Here is a 23,537-nt window from a genome sequence, read left to right as displayed (position 1 = left end):
CAGGCTTCTTTTTAAACATGCGCCATGAGAAAAAGGAAAAACCTCAAGCTGGCAAGAAGCTGAAAGGTTTCTTATTACGAAAGAGATTTATATGCATTTTATCAATGCATTTTGAGAAATCCTTGGGTTTGTTTTGACATATGCAATATGAGACTGAATGACTTAGTCCAAATGGGAGTCCACAATGTATTGTATCAGGGGAAACTCTTGCAGAAATATGTACATGAGTCAAAACTGCATATAAAAATGTGTTTATTAGGAGAAATTTGCATGCTGATGAATTTTCATAAATATATATATATATTAAAAAAACACTAGACAAACATGATTTTCTGCAAAATGTGAAGAACTGAATTTAGGATTGGAAAAATGAGAAACCTAGAGAACCAAAATTGTCAGATCTTCCCATCCCTTCTCCTAGACAGAGGGTCTTTTTTGTAGCAGTACCCCAGTTGTGGATCTGTGATCTTGGAGACATTTAGCTGGCATATTTATTACTTTTAAAAATTATTATTATTACTATTATTATTATTATTAAACTTATACCCTGTCCATACTACTGGATTGGCCCAGCCACTTTCTGCAGCTTTCTAAAATCTTTTAAAAGTAATCAATATTGCCCATCATAAAACTCAAACCAAAACCAAAACCTGGTACTTCTGTTGCTGTTTACCTGCACTGGTTTGCTTTCAGTTCATTTATTTATAATTATTTATTTTACTTATTATATTTATATCCTGCCTTTCTCCCAAGTCAGAATTCAATGCAACTTCCAACATTTAAAAGCACCAATTATAGAATACAGAAGAATAAAAATAAACTAGTTATAAGCAATAATTAAAACAACAACATCACAACATAGTTGAAACCAGCAATTAAAATACAATTTGTCCTGACAGCATCATCTGCGCCTATGTTTCCAAAGCCTCTCTGAACAGGAAGTTCTTAACCTGCTGTCAGAAAGAAAACAAAGAGGGAGCCATTTTAACTACTCTACTCATTCATTCTTGGTACTGCCATGTTGCTTTAAGGGCTCTTACAGAGCCATGGTGATAGGGCTGATTATATATACTCTGAATATGGCTTATTTGGTTATAACCCGTACATTCCATGAGCAAAAAGCTGGATCCAGGTTCCATCTTGAGCTAGTATGGGGAGGAGAGAAGTGACACATAAATAGAGAGGATCAATTTATGATAGAGAGGAAAAACAAAAATTTATGCAGCTCTTTGTCTGTCTGTCTGTCTGTCTGTCTGTCTGTCTCTGATGAGGAAAGAAGCCTTGGACTCATTGTGCAAATTTACTGTTCATACCAGACAACATTCAATTATCTGCAGTTTGGTCCCCTCGGTTAAGGAAATCCAAGGCGATCACCCATGAATCCCTCATGTACTGTAGGCTTTAAGCCAATGGACTAGAAAGAACTGATATTAGTTTAGATAAAAAGCACAGGAGGAAGGACTTACTAATGTTTTTTAAATCATAAGAAGCCTGGTAAAAGTATAGCTTGGAGCTAATTTCAAGTACTAGTTCCTAAACTGTTGGTTAGCAGAAGCCAGGATCACAGTAACTGTCCCCTGCAGTGCAATAATGTTCAAATGCCATATAAATATATGGGCACATTGATCCCTTGCGCTGGATTAAATGATATCATCTGTGGCAGAGTCTAAGCTTTCTTAATAATCTTTATGGTCACAAGATCAAGAGAATTTATAGATGACAACTGTAGACGTTCTGCAACTAGATGTAAACTGCACCATTCAGAGCAAAATCTTCAGGTCTGCATATCTAAGAAGCTTGAGCTTTTGAAGACAGAACAACATTTCTGATGTCACATTTCCCAATTGTGTCTTTTAGTAGTGTAATTAAAAATTGTTATGTCTGCCTGAACTTCAGCTTGTACATTTATCATCATGTTTGTGGGATTTGTTATTTAATATTAATTTTATTTTTTTCTGTATTGTGGTCATAAAATAGAACCACCAGAGAGCTATCTTTAAATGATATTTTAAAATAGCTAAATAATTATAATGACAGTAGTAATAATAATATTAGCATATAAGGTAAAGGTAAAGAATCCCTGGATGGTTAAGTCCAGTCAAAGGCAACTTTCGGGTGCGATGCTCATTTTGCTTTTCAGGCCAAGGGAGCCAGCGTTTGTCCACAGACAGTTTTCTGGGTCATGTGGCCAGCATGACTAAACCACCTCTAGCACAATGGAACACCGTGACAGAAACCAGAGCACACAGAAATGCCATTTACCATATACCTTGGTACTCAGATGGCTTGGCTCCCGAACAAATCGGCCTCTGAACACCGCCAACCCAGAAGTGAGTGTTCCTGTTGGTGAACATTTTTTGGAAGCCGAACGTCCGATGCGGCTTCTGATTGAATGCAGGAAGCTCCTGCAGCCAATCGGAAGCCGTGTCTTGGTTTTCAAATGGTTTCGGGAGTCGAACGGATTCCCAGAACAGATTATGTTTGACAGCAAAGGTACCACTGTACTATATTATATTTAGCATATACTATATTAATGGTCTAATAGGAGTTCAGCCTTACCATCAGCCTGACGATGACCAACATTTTGGGTCAGAACATCACCTGCACTCCACACATTAGCAATGCTCACCACATGCTTGAGGTGGTGGACGATTTTGTTGGCCTGAGTTCCACCATAACCAGCAATCTTTCCATCCCTGCTGAACTTGACAAGCATATTGGCAAGGCAGCTAAGGCAATGGTTCGTCTATTCAAAAGGGTATGGGAGAATGTGATGCTAACATTCAATACCAAGATGAAGGTCTACCAGGCTTGTGTGTTGAGCATGCTGCTTTATGGAAGTGAGTTGTGGGCAACTTACAACCTGCAGGAACGATGCCTCAACACCTTCCACATGTGCTGCATCAGGAAGGTTTTGGGTATCACATGGCAGGACAGAATCTCAAACAAAGATGTGCTCTCCCAAGCCCACATTCCCAGCATGTTTGCACTTGTGTCTTAGGATTCCCAAGGACGTGCTCTACGGGGAGCTAACTTCAGGCACCAGGCCCATTGGCAGACCAGCTTCAGATCCTTTCCCAGTCCTTTAGAAGTGGTGTTATGTGGGAAGCTACCTTATGCTGAATCAGACAACTCATCCATGTATCTCAGTATTGATTACAATGACTTGCAGTGTTTAGCATCTTTCAGTCAGGGGACATTTTCAACCCTACCTGGAGATGCCAGGAACTGAACCTCAGACCTTCTGCATTCAATGCAGATGCCCTACCACTAAAGCAGATGCCATGCCACTATGTGGTATTGGCAGTATGCCTCCTTCAGTGAAAGCTGCTGTGTTCTAATATCACTTCAAGCTTCCGAACACTCTTCAAGAATAGCTCTGTGTAAAGCTTACTTGTTACACAGTAAGCAAGTTTGAGATTGCAGAAATAAATGTGCAATATGATGACAGCGCAGCAGAGCATATGGCAAGCTTTTCTAAACTTCGCAGAGGGAAGATTTTTTCAGTTTATCCCAGTAGTGCATAAGACCTCCATTTCTGGTTTCAGCTAAATTCAGTCATAAGCAGCGCTATTCATCTAGAAAAAGAGATGCTGGAACTCACCATGAGTGCCTCCCTTGTTCTTTTATAATGGCAATGGAGAGGTGCTGGAACTGAGTTCCGGCGAGTTCCGGCTGAAAAAACAAACAAACCTGGGTCATAAGCCTTTTAATCGAGTTTGTTTTCAAGTGTTGTACAGTGGTACCTCGGGTTAAGAACATAATTCATTCTGGAGGTCCGTTCTTAACCCGAAACTGTTCTTAACCTGAATCGGAGCTGCTGCTGCCACACAATTTCTGTTCTCACCCTGAAGCAAAGTTCTTAACCCAAGATACTATTTCTGGGTTAGCGGAATCTGTAACCTGAAGTGTCTGTAACCCGAGGTACCACTGTATTTTAGAAATGTTGTAATACACACACACACACACACACACACACACACACACACACAAATGGATGAAATAGATAAGGGAATGTGGACTGCATAGTAAGAGCTTGAAAATACTGTTGCATGCCACCTAAATCCTTACCCAGGATCTGTGTTTTCTTTGGGAATGAGGCACAGCTGAAACTGTGTCTTTATGATATTTGGTTTATTTTCACATATATACAACCTGAGCCTGCAATGGAGGGGTTAACAGCATTAACATCCCAAAAGAGTCTTATTTCTCCCTTAGCTGCAGCCTTGGTTTCAAACAGAAATCAACTACTGCTATTTCTCTCTGGCTTTCCAACTTGCAGCTTTGCTTCTCAGTCGCACCATGGCAAAACTCAACTCTAAACTCATGCTTTGTCCTTCTAACCATCCCTGAGTTGTGGGAGGGGCCTCACCCATTTGCTGTCTTACACAGAACCCACTTTCCCTGCTGCCTTAATGGCCCATTACCCAGGTGATCACCTCAACACAAGAGGTGGGCAGAAGTATACAGCCTACCCCACCAAACTCATAACAACACAATTAGAATACATAAAATATGCAAGAAGAAAATTGTCCACATATAATAGCAGGGTGTCTTATTGTCAGCTGGCTCCCATAGTTATATTGTCATCAAGAACTCTTCACACAAGATGGTCTCCTACATGGACATCACTTTGATACAGCAAAACTGTTCTGTGTGAAATGGCCTTTATTGCTGAAACATCTAGAAACCAAGCTTCAGGTCAGCAGCAATCTGGATTGAAATAAACTAGGATTCCTGCACAGAAAACAGACAACCTGAAGAATGAGCACCAAAACAAAGAGGCCTCCAGTGACCTCTTTGGAACATGGAGACAAGAGCATGGGAAGCTGCCTTACACTTTTGACCACTGATATCTCAGGCAGTAATGTCTACTGGGATGGCTCAGTTGGTAGAACCTGAGACTCTTAATCTCAGGGTCATGGGTTTAAACCCTACCAGGGGCAAAAGATTCCTGCGGTGAAAGGGAGTCAGACTAGATGACCCTCATGGTCCCTTCCAACTCTACAATTCTATGATTGGCAGCAGCTCTCCTAAATGGCTCAGCATTAGATTATGTTGGCATTGACATTGACCAAGGCAGAACGTATCAGGACTTGCATCATGCAATCTGAAGGAGAAGGAGAAAAAGGGGGTTCTAAGGAAGACAGAGGCACTAATTTGGTACAGTTGCAGATTAAAGTATATGGATACATAGGTACATAGCTGTGTGAGTAATCCAAAACTCATATTGATGTGTAGAGTACTGAACTGCTATGCATACCTAAAGCACAATAACTATTTTTTTATAGCAAAGGTGTTAGATAAAGCAATGTTGCAGGTTTTACTCGCAGGCATTTTTTTGTTTCCTGTTAGCTTCTTTCCCTGACTACGACAGAGGCATTGTCCACAGGCATCTTGTATCTAGGGGCCTGCTGTTTTCAGTATTACCTCCTTGGTAATATAGGAAAATGGTATTAAATATAAATGTCATAGAGGAAACAAAAAGGCCCCATTTAGATTCTGTATTCAAACTGTCAGAAATAGTAGCCATGCATTCTTGACGTCAACAGTGCCAAGAAAATAGAAAGGGTCTGGGAATATTTGAACTCTAAAGTAGATCCCCCCCCCCCTTAGTCTGAAATGCAGTTGAGAGGCAAAATCTTCATGAATATTAATCTGTTGTGCATAATGTAGGCCTATTATTATGAATGAAGCTTACATAACTCAAATTTAAATGGTGTTTTTAAACGCACAAAAATTCATTAGAATGCTAGGGAATGTTTTCATTATTGCACCACTTTTATGTAAAAGTAAGTCAATGTAAATAAATAGGTGTAAGGGAAATATCCTCATCGAGCTGAATATTAACAGGGGCATCGCAACTTCTTTTTCCACTGTCCTAAATAGCCAGGCTATATGTAATTACACTGTTGTGGTTGTTACCAATTAAGGATAGCTCAAGATTACAAAGGTTGCAAGCCTTCCAGCTAAATACAGGCCACCAGCCATTTATAGTTGCCCACAGCAGCCTAGGGTGACAAAACCAAGAAGATTGCTAAGTACTGGCAGACCAGATTGGTGGGTCACAAGTTGTGTTCATTTTTGGCACCTTTCATAAGCTTGCCTCCTGGGGTGAGCACTGCATCCTATGATCACTTGCTTGTGGTAACGGTCTTTCACAACCGTGCGGTGACTTGATAGCTGAAGTTAATGTACAGTAAACATGCTTCTCCATACAGAGCCAAATCTGCACTTTGATGGGTACATAATGTTCATAAATGGGTCAGTTGTGCATTTATTTTAATGTCAAGAGCATATTGTACTTTCAGATTTCCTCCTTCATGGAAATCAAAGAACAGAAGGGCATCAGAGGCTCTGTAGTCACAAGACATTTGTATACTAGGTTGGTGGTGGAACACCGTCCTCAGTTAAGTTTTTTCTCTCCTTCCACTAATATTTTCTGCTGTCTCTGTTGTTCAGCTCTCTGTTTTTATATTGGGATATTTCTTTGGGGGTTGTGACCAATACTAGCCCTACTCAGACCAGACCCACTGAAATGAATGATTCAAAGCCAGTCATGTTCATCAGTTTTAACGGATGTACTTCTGTTCATGTTTTACTGTTTGAATGACTGCAAGACTCCATGAAAGGCAGGGTAAAAGTTTGTGGACTCCAATTCTGTACTAACTTACTCCAGAGTAAGTTCAATTGAAATCAGTGGGACTTACTTTTAAGCAGACATACGTTTTGTCTGTTTTATAGATGGCTTAAAAAACAACAACCAACAACCTAGCCTTCAGTCCTCAATTCAGACATATTTTTTCATATGATAACAAACAGAAGGGAAATGATGTTGAGGAATGGATGGAAGTGGGGAAGAGCGCAGGCATGGAACAAAAATACCACTCATAGCTATTCATGGAGGGTAAGAACAGCAGACCAAATATTATTTAAAATAACCAATTTGTCTGGGATGTGAAATGAGGTTCCTTCTAATACATGCAAATCATTCTGTCTCAGGCTCCGTCACTAATCAGAGGAAGGGATGATGGTTCCTATTTAACTCAGTTCACTTCCATTGCCACGTGAAAGTCACTTGTCTGTCACCAACTGTGATTTTAGCTTGTTAATTTCAAGAGATATTGACAAGCGCTTTAATTCACATACAAGATTAATGGGCTGCATAGGGAAGCAATACCCCAGAGTCAGACAGCCCTTTCACACTTGTAAATTGTCCACATTGTAAAAAGCTTTCCCTCCTGTTGTAAACAGGGCTGGAGCTGTTAATAAAGGAGCTTTTGTTTGGCATCTCAGGGTGAGATTTCAATGGGCTAGCTTGCAGAGTAAGCAAAAACATTCCTCGCTGTGGGAGCTGCATTGAAGCCTGTTGCTAATTGCTCCTCAGGAAAGCCGATGAAGTTCCACAATAATTTCCCATCCTTTTGTCCAGGAATAAAGTGCAGTGCTGGCAAGCATGCTTGAGGAAGCTTGGATCCATACCAAGGATCAGAAGCGCTGCAAGGAACCTGGGATGCCTGAGTGCCCTGACATATTCTTTGCGGTTTAGCCACGGCAGGTGTCTCTCAGAAACCATGTTGATAATGGTGGCTTATAGGGAAATGAGGCACTTTCTTCAGGACTTGACTTTCCATTCTGCAAATGGGGAAATGAACTGATTGTTAATGTTAAGCGATGAAGCACTGAGAATATTTTATTTCTTTATTTCCTGCCCTTTACCCAAATGTTCCAGGGCTGCATAGAAAACAGTTTAAAACAAGTTACAATCATAAAAATAAGATGGGTCCTAAAATATATACAGTCGTACCTTGGATCTCAAATGCCTTGGCTCCTGAACAAATCGGCTCCTGAACGGTCAAAACCCAGAATTCTGGTTTTCAAACTATTTTTGGAAGCCAAAAGTCCGCCTCGGCTTCCAATTGGCTGCAGGATGCTTCTGCAGCCAAATGGAAGTCACACCTTGGTTTTGAATGGTTCTAGAAGTTGAACAAACTCCCAGAATGCATTCTGTTCAAGAACCAAGGTATGGCTGTACACCTCAAGTGTCTTCAACATACTCAGGAAGCTGTACAATGAAGTCACCAGATGCACCTCTGTGAGGAAGGAGTTCCAAAGCTTTGGGGCCACCACAGAGAATGCTCTGTTCTGAGCCACCCACCCCTTGAGCCTCTGAGGGTGGAGGGACTGCCACAAGGGAGTCCTACCTTTCCTCTGAAGAGGTCAAGGTGGTATACAAGCTTCCTGCTTCCCCATTCTACCCTCACAACATTCAGAAGCCATGGACATGGAGAATGGCCCAAGTAAACTTTATGGCTGAGTGCTGATTTTAAACTTTGTCTCCCAGGTCCTAGTTCAACACCATTGGCTCTCATTTGGGTGCCAGTGGGCCCAGATACTGAGTGATATTTTAATTGTTATATTTAGCCATAACCTTTGGAATTTTCTAGGCAACCAAAACTCCTGTCCTTGGGTCCAGTACACCTCCAAGTATCAGGCCTGGTTTTGTAGCAGAGCCACATGCAGCCTCCAAGCGTGTAGTAGTCCCAAGTCTCTCCCAGAGTGTAGAAATAAATCACAGGAAACTAGGGAGGTACTGAGCAGCATAATTCTGTTCCATTTCAGCTTCACTTTCCAGTCATTGGTCTGTTCTGTCCCATTTTTCATGGATTTTAAAAAAAGGATACACAAAAAGTACACTTAAATCATAGTTATTTTTTGCACATGTTTTACTGAAATATTGACGTAAAATACACATTTTTACCATTGCTTTTTAGTGGGAGTTGCATTCCAACAGCCAAGTGAATTTGAGAGTGTAAGATCTGGTCAATCCACAGTTGGACAAGTCACTTGATAAGCTGTTGCAGTTGATGCTGAATCATAGCCTGGCAATGTAGAAGTACTGAATAAATGTGTATGTGCAGAGATGGAGCTTTTGAATTGTTCAGCAAACATAAAAGCTCACTTTCCCCCTGATTATTTCATCATGTTGTTTACCTTTGAGTGCACACAAATTGCATGAGTACCAGAAAGCAATACAGCATAGCTCAGAATGTCACAACCCTGGGTTTTTTTGGTGTGTTTTTTTTTAAACTTGTAGCATATGTTTGGAAGCAGAAAATGGGAAAATCAATGCAGCTAAATCAGATCAGATATTCTGAAATGTACAAAAGCTGAGGATGCATGAATTTCTTTCCTCTTGGCTTTTCTGTCTCTGGTCCAGATGGTATCCTGCTGCGTTACACACCAGTTCTGGTCTGGAATTACTGTTAGTGCTGTTATTTCATCGCAATTTAAATATCCCATGTATGTAGGGAAGTTGTGCTATCACAGTCATGGTAAGCTAATCCTCTACAAGAGTTTGTAAACTGATCTTTACTGGTAATGTCCCATCAGGACAATTGGATGTGGTTGGGGAATTTGGAAAGGGAAATGAAGAAGCATCCATCCATTTGTTTTAATTTGTTATATATATATCCTGATTCCAGTCCTCCTATGGAAATGTCAAGGTGTTGGATGTTGAGTAGGCAGGTTCAAATCCTTACTCTGAAACTTAATGACTGGCCAAACACTAGTCACTTTATTTCAGGGGTACTGTTCACTTTAACATGGGGGGACTCCATTTGTCATTCTGTCTCAGGTGGCAAAATGACTTGGACCACTCCTGCTGGTTTATTTACAGCCAGCCATTTGCAGAGCAGAAGCAATACTTTTGGGTGTCTTTAACTCCTGCTCCTGGATTTTCCAACAATCACATCCACTATCCGAGTGAGCCACAGCCAAGTCAGCTCACAATCTTTGAGCTACAGCGCTTCCTGGCCTGATAAATCGGATTCAGATAAATATATATATATATATATATGCCTCCTTCCATAATATCTCTCTTTAACGAACATGAATAATTTGGCAACATTTTAAATTTCCATACGAAATTTTACCTCAGATTTGGAAGTGGTGCATGCAGAACATTACAACATGCAGGGGAAAACACTAAATGTAAACATGATAAATCAAAAAGATTAAAGTCTTCACCATGGACGAACTTCATCTCAATGTAATTTGGGGTGCCCTACTTAAGTTTCAGTTTTCGTTGCTGGCCCTCCCTCAGGCAGAGTGAGGGAGCCAATGCTGTGGTGCAGAAGCAGTAGTGAGGACAATGTTGGACAACAAAGCTGTTTATACCACACAGCATGCCTTGCAAGTTAGTTAGCTTACTTTTCATAGGTGCACTGGAAGTAGCTCTCCCATCTCTAGTGTTGAAATAAGATTAAACTGCCAGTCCAATTGGCTGTGATGAGGGACACCTCAGACAGCAAGATGGCATGGGCTAGGGTTGCCATATTTCAAAAAGTTAAAAACCAGGACACCCCAAAAGTTGTTGAGCTTTTCTTAGGAATACCTCAACCTTGTTGAGCTTTTTAAAGACAATCCCTGACATTGTTGAGCATTTTTCTTTACAAAAACACTGAGAAAAATGCAATTTTTCGATTGACTTGCCTAAGATCCAGGACAAAGTGAAGCCTTTTGGAAATTCCTCCAGATGTCAATTCTGCCTTTGAACTCCCAGTATTTCATGTGAGTGATATAACATGTATTCTACATGTAACATTCAAATATAATACAGTCATATACAGCCTCCAGAAAGTGCTCTTAGAAAAGCAATATGTGTTAGCGAGATATTGTTAGGAAGAAAACAGATAAAGGTCTCAAAGCAGTTAGATTTTTATTGATAAAATTTAATATTTTTGAAGGTTAAAGCCAGTCTCTTTATTTGCAGTGTTGGTAAAGTTCCCTTTACTGTCCAAGGTTCCAATAAATTATGGAATGTAATTTCCACCATATCCACCAGAGCTTTTCATTTTATTTTTGGTACAATTCAGACAAAAGATTGGAAAGGTTTGTTTAAAAAAGGAAAAATGCTTCTGGGATGCAACCAGGGATGTCACAATAATCTGCCAAGCCTGATCACCTGTGTATATGTTGCCATACAGCTGGTCTTGAGGAATAGCCTGCATTTTGCTCGTGTCTGCCACTTTGTCATTTAGTTTCCATCAAGAGGTAGAGGGACAACTGTGTGCTGCTCTGCATGATGACTCTAATAGGCAGGCAAGATGTACCATGTTGGTAGTCAGCTCTATGAAGGATGCAAGTTTAGCAAGTCCTAGACTGAGCCTCAGATAAGGCTGCAGCTTAATCTGGGCAGTTAGCTTCACTCCCAGCAACAGAAATTCCTATAGTTAAAGGGGACTTGCCTATTTCAGTGGCTCTCAACTCTTACAATGTTGAGGAGGCAGTGGTTTCATTGGAGCTTCAAAACTGGAGTGGCAATGCTATCTCCTTCTGCCGGACTGCTGCTAAAAGACTGACCTCCTGTGCTGGAGCTCTTGGTGCAGCAGGGACCATGTGGTTGAATGTGTGGACAATTCCTCCTCACTCTCTGATTCTTCCTCCAAGTTCCCCACTTTGTCCCCTCAAGAGGGGAAGTTGGACTCCAAGATCATGATAGACTATCATCAGCTGCTGGATGTGCAGGCTCTTGGCCTGTTGATTTGGATAGTGTGTGGAGAAACTCAAAGAACTCAAAGAACACAAAACCAGCAAAGAGCAGTTGTGAAACTGGCAGGCTCCTTCCTCTGCCCCCAATTTCTGCAGCACGTCTATCTGCTATGCAACTGAAACAGGCTTGAAACCCATTTTCAGTTTTACTTCTATTATTATGGATCATTGGGTGGAAAGGAACGTTGAAACATACTTCATGGTTTCTACCAAGTCCATATAGCCCAGTGTGCACATAATCTGCCAATGAAGAGGGAAATATGCATACTCTCCAATAAGCATACCCTTTGTTCCTGTCAGAGATGAGCAACCTGTCGCCTACAAGCCACATGCATCCCATTGTCTAATTTCATGTGATTTATGGTGTCCCTTCCTGCTAGTCAACGGGGAAGCATTGGGAGGGCGGGCTATAAGATGGGGAAGGCTTAACAAAACCTATCACGATATGCACATTTTCCAGGGCCTAGAGAATATACAAAAATGTGAGGCATGCACATTCCAAAAGGCCTGCTGGACAGTATGCATAGTGACCAAAGAATATAGAAATTATTATTGAGTTATGTTGGAATGAAGGTAAATTGACCAGGAAATTTGTACTGCAGTGGCTCTTCATGGTTCCAGACAGAGATATTTCCTAGGACATTCTAGGCATTGAAATCTTGACCTTGACAGTGGTGTAACATGGGTTGCATGGGGGCGGGGAGGAAGGAAAACAGATGGAGTATGCATACATATTCAACTACCTAAGGTGTTCATGTTACCCAGGAGAGCATAGTCGCATAGATAAGAAAAGAAGAGTTGTTCTGTTGTCTGGAAAGGTCACTTTCTGGTTCGCATGGAAAAGCCATTTTCAGGGGGCCGCTAGGGGGCGCATCGGAAGATGGCCGACAATACCATCTCTCTGGCTCACACGAGGTAATTAAGAGGCTGTTATGGGAGTATGCAGCCTCCCTCGTTACCCCAAAGGAATGGGGAACGCTGCCTTGCCTGCTGTGCCCATAATTCACCCCCAGATTCGAAAGGGGGTGAGGGCACTAGGCACAAAAGCCCTCGTGTGGGTCGGCTCTCCTGGACGCTGTCTCTGATCTGCGCAGCTAGTTGCGGGAGCTCAAAATAAACAATCAGAACAGAAGCAAACGCACATACTTCAAGTGATGATTGGGAGTAAGGACTGCTAACTAAAGGGATCTCTGGGAAGAGGAGTGACGGGCTGGACTTAACAATAAATCAAGAAGAGGAATAAATCAAGAAGATTCATCAAAGGATCGGTATGTCGGAGCGAGCCTGAAAAGGAGGGGGGAGAAAAACTTTGCTTTTTTGTCTTATGTGAGTACCCAATAATCCCCCCCCAAAAAAAAAAGAATCGTTGCAATTACTGATCACAAGCTGGAGGAATAAGAACTGTGTGGAAATTAATTACTATGCAAGGACGTGGCTTATGGGAGCATCGGGAAATGAAAGTAAGTCCTTTGTGACGCAGTTATAAAAAGAGATTTATCATGGCAGGCACACCCGCAGGAATCCAGGGAGAGGAGGACTATGGCTGTTACTATGTTGGAGTGTGGGTTCGGCCTAGCAGGGCCCCCTGAGAAAATTTATGAGGGAGCAGCGGGCCTGGGGAGATCAGGACAGACTGTCGGAATGTTTTGTACGGAGGTGTTGAAATGGCGTCTGTCTACTTTTATGGCTCTTGGATGAGTATAAAATCCACACAGGATATAACAATGTTTGTCTTCAACCCGCTTGTGGAGATTATCAGAGATCACAAAGGAGATAACAACAAGAAGATGAGGAAAACAACAAAGAGAAGATTGAACAGAACTGTGAATATTATTTTGACAGAACTGTGTAATTAAAGCAGCAGCAAGAGAGATGATCGCATCCCTTTCGGAGCTTGAAGCACGGGTACCCCCAACAAAAATTTTAAAAATTTGGCTGTGTAATTTGGAATTATTGTTATTTGGAATTAATGTGATGTGATTGGCCTGTTAATAGAAATTATTTTTTTTAAAAAGGAAAAGCCATTTTCAATGGAGCACAGCAATGGACGTGTGTAGCTTATTGAGGCAGCACAGGTGTTGAAAGTTTGCGCTCCTAACAATTTTTTTTAAAAAATAATATTTATTAAAAATTTCCAATCAAACAAAATTATATATTCCAAATTATACAAATTATCCAATAATCAAACAAATCCCAATGTTATGCCTAATTATAAGTTATTATTATTTAGGTGACTTCCCGTGCTTTGAGAACCCTCCTCCTTCCCGCCTAACAATTTTTTTGTGCCCGGGACAACTGCCCCTGTGGGCCCCCACATGCTATGCCGCTGCTTCTGAATGCAAAGTGTGTGCTCTTAACACTGAGCTAGTCATCCTTCAGAGTTTCTCCACTGCTCACTGCAGCCCTCGGACATAGTGAGCAAACTTGTAACATTTAGTTTCACTCCAAGTGGAGCAATTTACACATGTTCCTGTAAGTAGTAGTATTGTCTTGCTTGATAAGATCTCCTACCCATTACCCTATTGCCAATGCTCCACAGCTGAGGCTCCCTCAGGATTTTTTGAGACATGTCAATTGGTGAAAGCATTGAGCAACAACAGAGATTCCAGTTGATCATTCTTTGAATTTTCGTGATGATGCGTTAATTGTTGGTCTTTGAATATAACTTTCCTATCACGTGTGTATCAGTGCCATAGAAAGCATCTTATTATAGACATTGCTCAATCATTTGCGGGAGCTTGTCATTTAGGAGTAGTTTAAAGCCTCACAGAAGGAAGTTTCATAAAAGAATAAAACTATTTTGGTTTGCCCTGATTGTTCCTAACAAATCCATGTTGATTACTACTCATCACCCAGATTTTCTTTTAGTGGTTAAAAACCAAATAGTGTGTATGATTTGGTCTAATTTTGTCTCTGGTATTGAAGAACAGCTAATCAGTCTGTAATTCCTTGAGTCTTCTCCCTTTCATTTTTAAAGCCTAGATAATATATTCACTCTTCCCTAGGCTTTTCAGCTTTCACCAGCTAACACCTTCAGAATCCTTGAGTAGTTACCATTAGGCCTCACTGACTACACGGATTTTCTACATATACTGTGATATTCTTTGTTATCCTGTCATCGTAAAAAAACATGGAGCAAGGCTGGCTTTATCGGTGCAAAGCTTGACACTGAAATCCCTTGGATTTCATGGATACTGATGAAATAAGGGGCAGAGGGGGATACAGCAATTTGTTAGACTTGGACCTAAATCAATGTATTGAAGCTATGCTAATAAATCAAAGGACCTATATGGCCTACAGCTTATTAAATATTAAAGCAGGATTCAGTGGAAATACAGTGGAAATACTCCTTGGTATGTGTCATTAATGTACATGCCAGGAATCTGCATTTAAAATAGGAGAAATCATTCCATAGCCCATTGCTTTCAACTCCAGAGGCTTAGAGTAGAGCTGAGCTAAAATTGCTCAGAATACATTTTTTTTTTGCAAAATAAAAATGTGTTGTGCTGTTTTTGTTTCTGCTTTTTATTACCTCCTCTAGAACAAAAAGGTCACTTTGTAGAATTTCCTTTCAGTATTCACCACCATTTTGTATGTGGAGCCCCTTCAACATGACCTGGAACCATGGTAGTTCTGGGGCATTGTGGAGGCAGAAAAATTGTAGTCAGGCTACTAGTATTATTTCCCAGGGACAGACCCAGATTTATAGAAGCCGTCCCACTTTCTGATTTGATCCCGGAATGCCCTGCTTTTCCTTAGGATGTCCCTATTTTCATCAGAGAAATCTTGGAGTGTATAGAGTTGTGTGACCCTTGAGCCAAGGAGATAAGTAACTGTACAACCTTTAGAAAACATTTGAAGGCAGCTCTGTATAGCAAAGTTTTTTTTAAAAAATGTTTAATGTTTTATTATGTTTTATATATGCTAGAAGTCACCCAGAGTGGGGTGTTGTTGTTTTTGTTATGATATAATACTGGTCCTAAAAGGCCTACATTGGCTCCCAGTACATTTCCAAGCACAATTCAAAGTATTGATGCTGACCTTTAAAACCTAAAATGGCCTCAGCTCAGTATACCTGAAGGAGCATCTCCACTCCCATTGTTAAGCCCAGACACTAAGGTCAGACTCTGAGGGCCTAACAGTGTTTCCCTCACTGCGAGAAGTGAAGCTACAAGGAACCAGGCAGAGGGCCTTCTCGGTAATGGCACCCGCCCTGTGGAACGCCCATCAGATGTCAAGGAAATAAACAACTATCTGACTTTTAGAAGACATCTGAAGGCAGCCCTGTTTAGGGAAGTTTTTAATGTTTGATGTTTTATCGCTTTATTATTAATAATATTCTGTTGGGAGCCACCCAGATGGGCGGGGTAAAAATATTATTATTATTATTCCATATTTTCATCAGAAAAATGTTGAGGGTATGCGCGCGCGCACACACACACACACACACACACTACTTCAAGAAACCAAGCAAAGTCCATTACCCTGAAGCAGCAATATTGTCATTTTGCATGCTATACAACTGACAAGAAAACAAAAAAAAACTCTCTTCCAGGCTTCCACAGTGGCTTATACAGATCAGTAATAAGGAAAATAATAAGCAGTGATAAAACAATGGACCTTTAAAATTAGCTGTCTTTTTTCCCTACATACCTCTGTGGGAAATTGTCGCTTTCCACAAAAATCAAACCTGAACCTGAACATCTAAAGTCTAACCCTATTCAGATCATACTTAGCCAAACTATTTTATTCATTCACACAGAACACTATAAATCACTTCCTATTTCCAAAACTTCAAACTTTCATTCCATTTATTCAATTACTTTGGGTGGAGGGAAAGTGTTTTCCAAAGCAATTAGGAAAAGTAATTCTGCACTATATTACAAATGTACTCAGTTTCCTCCTAACCAGCTGCCCCCTCCTGCTAGCTCTGGAAAAACAACAGAGATTCCCCAGACTAGAAACTGTGCTAGAAAGATCACTAAAAGAAAATAGAAAATAGCAGCTTTTTAGGACCCAGAAATTCCCAAATCCTGTTGGGTAAAATAACTCACCCATCAATCACAACTTAGGACTTCACTCATTGGCTTAAAACAGTGAAAGGCAGGAAAAGGCAGGCTGGGCCATTTCTCTGCACATTTCTCTTTCTAACTTTCTTTGAAGTGGGCTTTCTTTTTTAAAAAAATAGAAAATAGAAATTTCAGAATCTGGGCCCTTTGCAATTGCTTCAATTGCCAAACTGTAAATCCAGGCATATTAGTAAACATAAGACAGGGAAGTAGCCTTAATAAACAAGTCAGGAAACAAAAGAAGCATGACAGAAAAGAAGTTCTCCCTTGACTGGAAAGCATTTGTGTGTAATTAGCATCACAGGGTAATATAGGTAACAAATTGTTAATCTCCTGAACACAGACGGTGCAGTTACTTATGCAAATCTTAACAATGGGTGCACTTTGAAAACTGCTAAGTTCATAATTTCCTGTTATATTTGCTTGGGTGAAGAACTGCATTGTGATCCATCATAACCAGTTGCATTAGTCATTGTGCTGTAATAAATCACATTGTATAAAGCAGAGCTTCTTCAAAGGAATTGATCTCCCCCATCCCAACCCCCATTCCCTTTAGGAGATGTCTCTAGCTTGAAAAGTGTCTCTGCTCCTAATGCTTCCCCCCCCCCCCATTATTCAATAATGGACTATAATTACAACAGTAATATTTAAGATTATATAATGACAAAACATTTGTAGGATGGAATCAAAAGTTCAAGAAAGCATGAAATTGCATTAATTCCAAAGAACTGTTAGTAATTATGCAAGGTGATGAATTTTGCCTTCCCCTAATTATCTATTACATGTATGAGGATGTTGTTATATCTTTGTTTGGTATTTAGGAAGACATGGCTATCTAATAGTTCTTCCTAAAATAAGTTAACATATTTATTTCATTAATTTTAAAACGTCACAATGGGACATGCACCCTGCATATAGCTTGGTTCTGTTGATTCTGCCATCATTTATTTGAATCAACCATTACTATCTTTAAATGCCCCAAGGAGCTCAGGGCAGCAAAAAAAGTGGTGCTAAGGGTGGGGCGGTGGCACTGGGGTTTTTGCCTGAAGTGGAAAAGTGTCCTGGGTCAGCCCTGACCATATCTTCCCACAAATGCGTTTCTGTCCCACACAGTATCTCCTAACCAAGTTTTTAACCAGTGAAACAATTGGTAGTCACTGATCTGGAGGCTCTGTTGAGGGCACGACTGAAGGTGGTGATCATCTCAAGCTCCTCTTGCTTTTCTGCTGGGCTGGCACCAAGTTTGAGGAGGTCCTGGATAAGGTACCTTATGCCAGAGACCATCTTGGCTGTGAATCCCAGAAGACCTCCTCCCTGCCTTGCAGGCCTCTTCCCACCTCACCTGAAAGGCTAGGGCCCTGACTGACTCCAGCTACAAAAGTTGAGGCTGCTGAACAGACTCTTGGGCTTGGGTATTTTTTAGCAGGGTTTGTTGCCAGGAGGGAGAGGATCTGTTCTTGCTGTTCTTGAGATTAATTTTTGCATCTATATTTTAGATCTTACTATGATTTATGTGGAAATTGTTTAATTTGTGTACTTTTACAGTTTTATTTATGGTTTATGACTACTTTTGTTACAGCACAGTCAATGGTCATAGGTCGTGGCAGTTCCAGGCCAGCAATATCTGGAGAGCCAGAGATTCCCCACCCATGTCTTAGTAGAAGAAAGTTGGTGCTAATAGGCAGTATGAAAAAATTACTCTTCCAAATTAAAAGCAAACAAACTTTGTTTTATCGTTTTAATGTTTTGTCATCCAATTAAGACTGAATGATAAACTCCTGGTGCTGAGGATGGGGAGGTAGAAAAGATATATTCTCTATTCTGTGGCAGATTGTTATTCCCATTAACACTAATGGAACCAAGACAGAGAAAAGGGAAATGTCTGTTTATGTTACATTAGAGCATTTCTTGGGATACAGTTGTTTATCACCTTAACCAAACACCTCAGCAATCACTGAGGATTTGCCCATCTTTTGATAATTGCAGTTCAAGGCAATTAGAGTGCTTCAAATTGTTGATTATTTTCTCACTTTACTACTGTTGCCATTTCTTTTATTAAAGTGTTGCTGTTTTGAATATTTAAGTTTAGCACAAGAAACCCTTTTAATGGGAGGGTTCCACTGCCAGTTTTAAACTGGCCAATGCATGTCCAACAAAATGCAAAGCTCATGTGTGCTTCATTTCTCACGTATACATATGCATACAAATATTCACAAGAGTCTATATTCTCATTCTTCCTTTCAGATGCCAAATTGTAAGTGTGGCATTCAGCTTTCCACAAGGTTGTGCTACACCTTCAAATGGTCCTTATTGCAATCACTTGAAGGGCGGTGGGGCTGAAGCAAAAATGCTTCAAAAAGGGCAAGCAGAACTTTGGGTAATGTTTTGAGGGATCAGGGTCTGTGTCGCTTCTCATCCTACTCAACAGCCCTCTGACATTCCCCGCCCCCCCAATTTAACCCCAGAAAGTTTCCTCTTCCCACCCCATGCCAACTACTAATCTCACTTTTCACCTTTACAACCCCATTTCTGAAGCCACATCTCTCATCTATTCTGCAGCAAATTGTGCCTTTCAACAATGGCAAAAGTTTGAGTAAAGCAGAGATGGGGTAACACTGAAGTTTTTTTAATAAAAAAAAACCAAAAACAAACCAATTTTAACAATGAGAAATAATACAGCATTATTTCTCTAACTCCCTAACTCCCATTTCAGTTTAAACTCTAGTCAAACCTCTGCCATTTTTTAAAATATTATCACCACTTTTCCCATTTCAGTTTCCTTCCATTCCTGCTTTCTTCAAACCTCTGCTGTTGTTTAAAACCACAATTTCCCTCTCCTTTGGTCTCCACCACTGCTTGACTCAAAGTTTTCCCTCTTCAATTCCTCAGCTGCCTCATGTGAGAGTGATAAAGGATGTGAAGCCCTCAAATATTTCATTGTATGAAGGTACTTTACTCAAACTTCTGCTGTTGTTTTAATCTCCCCCCGCCCTTTCCCACTGCCAGTGTCCTTTCTTTCTCATTCTCATGCCTTGGCTGCTGTTGTTGCACAATCTTCCTTCTCTTTTGCTCCGCTGTCCTCCACCCCAACTTCATGCAAATCCAGGATTGTGATGCAACACTACAGGTCCTCTAATGGGGGCTTCACAATGACGGCTTGACATTTTTATGTAGATAGGGAGAAAATTGAAAGGTAAAAAAAAACGCGCACACACATAATGACAAACTGTGTTCAGGTTATTGTAAATGTTATATTGGGTGATATCCAACTAAGTCATATTCAGAGTAGGCCCACTGAAATGAATGCATATGACTAACATTAGGCATTTTTCAATTTTTAAGCAGCATATCCAGATATGCGCTTATCAAAAGTAATTTCTCTCCGAAGATCCCATTCTATAGAGAGACCAGATAAAGATGTCAGTCTCAATGGCAGCATTGTTCGCCATGATTTATTTTTAATAAAGGGTAATTTGGAGAATGCTCTTTCTCCTTCGCACTTTGGAATGAGAAGAGTTAGATTAAGCAAGAAGCTATAGTAACATTTCTGAAAGCTTCAACAAGTACCTTATTATACACTGATCTTCAAAATCTTATTTGTAGTAGTCTTAGATCCATCACATCCCTCTGTAGTATCTAAGAAGTGACTCCTCAAAGCAAAGACAGAAAGGCACTCCTTGGTAACAAAAAGAAAAGGGGGGACACATAAATGGCAAGGTTTGAGAGTTACTGATTCCACTTCTAAAACATTAAATCTGGTTTGTGATGCACTAACTGTGCTTCTAAGGTATGTTTATTTGTGAGAAAAGGATGCTAGCGTGGCAGAGTTTGTTTTGAAATCCCCCCCATGAGATTTATGGAGTGGGATCTGAGTGGGGGTGACAAAGCAGGCAGCAGTGTAGCAATGTTAACCGATCAATATTGATGATCAATGGTAATGTACCCCACCTCTCTGTGTAGAAGACCCAGGACAATCCCCGTCCTATAAAACGGGTATGGGTCTAAAGTAACTTTGCGCCAGTGGCAAATCTGACTTCTTCGTGGCAATTTTCAGGTGCCAGGAAAGAGGTTGCAACCCCCCACCTCTATAACCCTGTTCAGATAAAAGTGTATGGTGTGTGGAGAGGACAGGAGCACACATTCAAACCCCATGCCTAACTCATTGCACACTTGCCAGCTCTACTTCGGATCTTCTTGCATTGAGATGCAAGGAGTGAAGGGATGGTGGTTCTGAAGCTGTGTAAACACTCCTGTTGGCTCTGAATCCAGTGTGCTACCAGCTCTGGTTCAAGAAGCAGTGTGTGCACAATGTGAGACTCAATCTACACCTATCCTGCCGTTTATTACAAAATACTTCATTTCAGTGCATTTCCCCCCAACGCAGCTTTGATACACATTGTGTAAAACAATGAGCAGGCTGCATTTTAAAGTAGTAATGCATTTGCAGCCTAACTGCACTCTGTCACCACCTGTGTCTCTTCTCCCTGCTTTCCGAGGGAGGTCTGAATGGGGCTCAACTGTTGTTAGCATCCAGAACGCTGGCTTATGTTCTTTGTCAACTCTGGCTGCGCCTGTCTCTGATTGGAAACCCGTCGTATTGTTTTAAGAAAAGCAATGTTCATCATGAAAGCCCTGAGTGAAATTTCCAGAGTTGGCAAGATTCAATTACGCCAGCTGAACAACTTGCCTGTTCTGTCACCTTGCTTCCCAGCCTTCTCTAGCTTTGTCCCCATATGGTTCAGTGTATATCAGTAATGTTCTTGCGATAATCTAATTTGGTTAACACAAGGAAACATATGTTTTCCCTGCCATAAGCATATCTTGTGGTCTGCGAATGCTTTCCTCAGATGGTGATGACTTGCCACCCTGTGCAGCTGAGCCCTGGCCTCGCCATGCCACACGTGGAAGGATCACATTCGCACCTGAGCATTCTGCTCAGTCTACATGATACCGTTACAGATTTGACTGATTAGCCAGCGCCCTGCCAATAGCCACATGCCAGAATGCAATGATCAAAGAGGATTGCCAGGGAAAGAGAGGAAGGGGCAATTGGAACAGAATTGCAGCCGACAGCAAAATGCAATGTGAGCAAAGTCGATGCTCACAACGTAAGACAAATGCAGGCAGAGGAAAAGGAGAATTATGGAGAGCCAGGTGATAACTTATTCATAGATTTCTGTGGAAAGCACAGTTAGCAAATATACCATCTGTGAAATAGAGCTGGCGTTCCTTAAATGTCTATTAGCAATTGCAATCCACTCCGAACACCTGATCTCTGCTCCACACTCCTTGATAACAACAACAAAATAAACCATTATTGCTTTAATAGCTTATGTAATGTTATGTAATAGTATCGTTTTAGGTAATGCAATAACAATATGAGATTGTAAACGATCATGTAGATTTTTTCTTTTTTTCTTTTTCCAGAGCCCATTACATCATTAACACTTTGGCCATTAAAAAGCTGATTAATGATTTTCAATATGCTACAAATCTGGCTTTCAACTTTGTTTCCAACAGATATGTCATAGTAAACATTTCTAGTTGGGGGGGGGGAGGTAATAGGAATGCACATCTTTCAGTGTGGCTGTATTTTTGTAAAAGTCAATACTACTTAATTATTTGCTTTCTTCTGATACTCTTAACCTACAGTGGTTTTTCTATTTTAAAATATCAAGCTGCATGGAATACTTTTTTTTTTTGCAGGAAAATAAAAATAAAAGACCAGTCTCTAGGTGTATTTCCTGTGTTAGTAAATTGAAGCCCAATTGTCCCAGCATGAGGAATACCAATGCCTGTTTCATGATGTGTGCATCCAAAGCAATCCAATAAATTAGACCCATGTTCAGCCAATGGGCATGTGATTCTGGGACTTGTGAAATTACTGTCAGTATGTAGCCTCATTAGACTTCACACATATCCATCCCCCTGAAGTTGTTTTTGAGCAACCGTACCAGTTTGCAGTCCAGAACAAAACAATGTAAGCATGTGTTGTTCTACCTGTTTTGTAGAAAGTTGTTTTATATCAACACTGTTCAATTTATTCCCTTAATTGAAATTTCCTTTTAATCTTTAGACACATCCAAACGTTTTGCTTTACTAGAAGAACAAGGGCATTTGAGTTCACCAGCTTGGTTGCATCATTACCTTGGTCTGACTTGAGTTTATACATTTACTCCAGTTTTTCCTTCACTTAGTTTTCGCTTTTATTTTATTGTGGATCCAGATTGTTGATACTTACCGGTATATGGAGTATGACTCTTGATATTAGTAGAACTAAAGTCTGGGTCCAGCTCCATATAGGAGTAGTGTATTTTTATTTTCTTCAAGATTAAAATGGGCCATATAGTCCATTAGATCTGCTTATTTGAAATTTAGATTTATAATAAAATATATTGATCCTTAGGGCTTGCCGATTAGAAGGTCGGCGGTTCAAATCCCCATGATGGGGTGAGCTCCCATTGCCCTGTCCCAGCTCCTGCCAACCTAGCAGTTCGAAAGAACGTCAAAGTGCAAGTAGATAAATAGGTACCACTCCAGCGGGAAGGTAAACAGTGTTTCCGTGCGCTGCTCTGGTTTCACCAGAAGTGGCGTAGTCATGCTGGCCACATGACCCGGAAGCTGTATGCCGGCTCCCTCAGCCAATAAAGCAAGATGAGCGCCGCAACCCCAGAGTCATCTGCGACTGGACCTAACAGTCAGGGGTCCCTTTACCTTTACCTTTTATATTGATCCTTTCATTTTGTTCTCCAATTTCTGTTTAATTTGAACATAAAAGTATTCCATTGAGGGCAGGCAAAAAGCTATGGGAAGGAAGTTAGTATGGTCTAAACTAGTATCTCAGAGAATAAAAAGGGAGAATCAGGTTTGTCTAATAAAGATCTTATTGTTCACCTGTTAATGGCTCGTAACTTC

General features: G+C 40.6%; 1 protein-coding gene across 7 annotated transcripts in view; it reads left to right on the top strand.

The window, feature by feature from the left end:
• The window catches only part of CNTN6 (contactin 6), a 193,842-nt gene that overhangs the window by 82,154 nt on the left and 88,151 nt on the right, over positions 1-23,537 (top strand). The gene's annotated exons all lie outside the window — the stretch shown is intronic.

The sequence above is a fragment of the Podarcis liolepis genome (assembly GCF_965112155.1).
Source record: "Podarcis liolepis genome assembly, chromosome: 2".
NCBI lineage: Eukaryota > Metazoa > Chordata > Lepidosauria > Squamata > Lacertidae > Podarcis > Podarcis liolepis.
This window is presented reverse-complemented; position numbering and strand designations above follow the sequence as displayed.